Here is a 2,905-nt window from a genome sequence, read left to right as displayed (position 1 = left end):
TCCTCTGCCAGAGGCATTAGGCCTCTTGCTGGGAATAACAGGTGGGCAGAGTGCTGTTGAACTCATGTCCAGTTTGCAGGCGTCCCATATGTTGGCCACTGTGAGAACAGAATGCTGGACTAGACAGGCCATTGGCCATTGGCCTGGTACAGCAGCTGATCTGATGTTCTTCTGTTATGTTCTTTTTCCATTCAGGTTTTTCCCGGTCTGTGATTCCTCACCTGGGTTCAAACAATGGTGGTAGACCAGGGGTCAGCAAACTTTTTCAACCGTGGGCCGGTCCACCATCCCTCAGACCACGTGGTGGACCGGACTGTATTGGGAGGAGGGGAGGTACGAATTCCTATGCCCCACAAATAACCCAGAGGTGTATTTTAAATAAAAGCACACATTCTACTCATGTAAAAACACCAGGCAGGCCCTACAAATAATCCAGAGATGCATTTTAGAAGACATCTGAAGGCAGCCCTGTTTAGGGAAGCTTATAATGTTTAATAGACTATTGTATTTTAATATTCTGTTGGAAGCTACCCAGAGTGGCTGGGGAAACCCAGCCAGATGGGCGGGGTATAATTATTAAATTATTAAATTATTATTATTATTATTATTATTATTATTATTATTATTATTATTATTAAAAGGACACATCCTACTCATGTAAAAACATGCTGATTTCTGGACTGTCCATGGGCAGGATTGAGAAGGCAATTGGGCTGCATCCGGCCCCTGGGCCTTAGGTTGCCTAGCCCTGTGGTAGACGCATGCATTTTTCTGACTGTGAAGTCCTGGGGTGGGAAGTTTTGGTGCACTCCAAATGTTGGTGGGCTACAACTTCCCTGATCATTTCCCATACTGCCTGAGTCTAATGAGAGTTCAACACCAACTGAAGGCTCACAGGTCTCCCACCCTTGCTGTAGACAAACGGGAACACATGGTCTTTTAGTTCATTCCTCTGTCATGAGAAAACACCACCTATTTCCCAGCCCTTCTGCAAATAAACACATTCAATCCACATTACAGTTGTGTTAGGAGCCAGGAGCAGATGGAGCCTGCAGACACAAGTATGGCAGCTGTTTGAAGCAAGAGGGTCAATCAACAAATTTTAATGGAAGCGAAAACAAAACAAAAAACCCCCACATCCCTTCACTTTTACTTTCTGGTGTGATGGGGGTAGGGGGACTGCTTCTCAACCTTAAATATGCTGATCATAGAATTGTAGAGATGGAAGTGACCTCAAGGGTCATCAAGTCCAACCCTCTGCAATGCAGGAATCTTTCACCCAACATGGGGCTCACACCCCAGCTTGCACCCGTCTGTCTCAGGAGACAATGGAAGACTGTGCCTTTGGGGGTGAAGTCAAGCTGTTGGAAGGTTGCCGCAGCTTCTGTGGCTATAGAGACTGATATGGGAGAGAAATGTTTTGTTGCACCTGGGGCAAAGGAAGGTGTTTGGTTGTGCAGATGCACCATGACATTTTTTCTCTCTGCGCTTCTCCTTTCTCCTCTGGTCACTGCTATGGATACCGGACTTGCCTGCCTGTCTCCAGGCACTGTGGTCGTCTGCAAGGGATTCGCACATGGCATTATCGATGTTGTCAGCCTTCATGTCACGTTTGGAGACATCTTTGTAATGCAGAGTTGGTCTGCCAACAGCTCCCTGTGGAGCATGTCCTTGGGGAATCCTACCATCTTCCATTCTGTGGACATGACCAAGCCAGTGCAGACGTTGCTGAGACAAGAGTGTGAACATCCAGGGAATATGGGCTTGGGGGAGCACATCTTTGTTTGGAATTCTGTCCTGCTATGTGATACCCAAAATCCTCTTGATGCACAGCATGTGGAAGGCATTGAGTTGTCACTCCTGACAGTTGTAAGTTGTCCATTACTCACTTCCATAAAGCAGCATGCTCAACACACAAGCCTGGCAGGCCTAATCCAACCCCCTGCAATGCAGGAATCTTTTACCCAACATGGGGTTTGCCCCCACAACCCTGAGAGTCAGTCTCATGCTCTACTGACTGAGCTGTGTGGACCAGTCAGACTTGAAGCAGAAGCAAGAGACCTTCACAAAATTCTGGTGATCATAATGCATGGACACTACAGAAGAACCCCATGATTTTTCAGTAGTTGTCCAGAACCTGAAGCTCAATAATGACAACTTTTCTAAGCATTGATATGTTAGCACTTGAATGTCCATCTGTTTGGACAATTCCCCAATTTCCCCATCATTCGAGGTGCCATTGCCCAGAACCAAACAACTTCATATGCTCACTCTTCCTAAAAAGTGGTAAAAATCTCCAAGCCTTTTCTCACAATGTCCAGAAAGCCCTGACTATTCAGAAGGTACAGGGTTCACTGACCATCAGCTCTGAAGTCTCCTCTGTGGTTCAGCTAATGGCTGATCAGTCAAGCCACAGGCTGGCTGGCACTGGCCAGGCACTAGTTCAGCTGATAGTGTATTTGGGGGTTAATTAGCAGGCTTTTAAAGTTGACAGTTAATTCTTTTTAATTGATTGCTAACACCGATTTATCAGTTAAATCTTCTAGCCCAAATCAAAAGCTCTCACAATGGCAACCCCTCCACGTTCTTCCATAATGATGCCCCAAAGTTAATCTTGATGATAAAAATGATAAACAGTGAGCCAATTAACCACAACAGTGATATGAGCTCTTTTGGTGTGGGTACCTCCTCCTTGCAACTAGAATGAGCACAAAGCTCACTTAAACTGTTTCTCATCAGCTGCTGGACAGCCATTGGAAAGTATTGGCATTCTGTCACTCCCAATGTAGGCCAAGTTCTAATTGGTGACCTGAGAAGTGAAAGGTTCCTTCCTTTATTAAAGAGTTCCTGAATTAGTCACGCTTTCAGAGAAGCAGACTACTAAGTGCTTGGTTTCCCTGAGATT

This window comes from Podarcis vaucheri (genome assembly GCF_965113315.1).
Source record: "Podarcis vaucheri genome assembly, chromosome: 2".
Classification (NCBI taxonomy): Eukaryota; Metazoa; Chordata; class Lepidosauria; order Squamata; family Lacertidae; genus Podarcis; species Podarcis vaucheri.
This window is presented reverse-complemented; position numbering follows the sequence as displayed.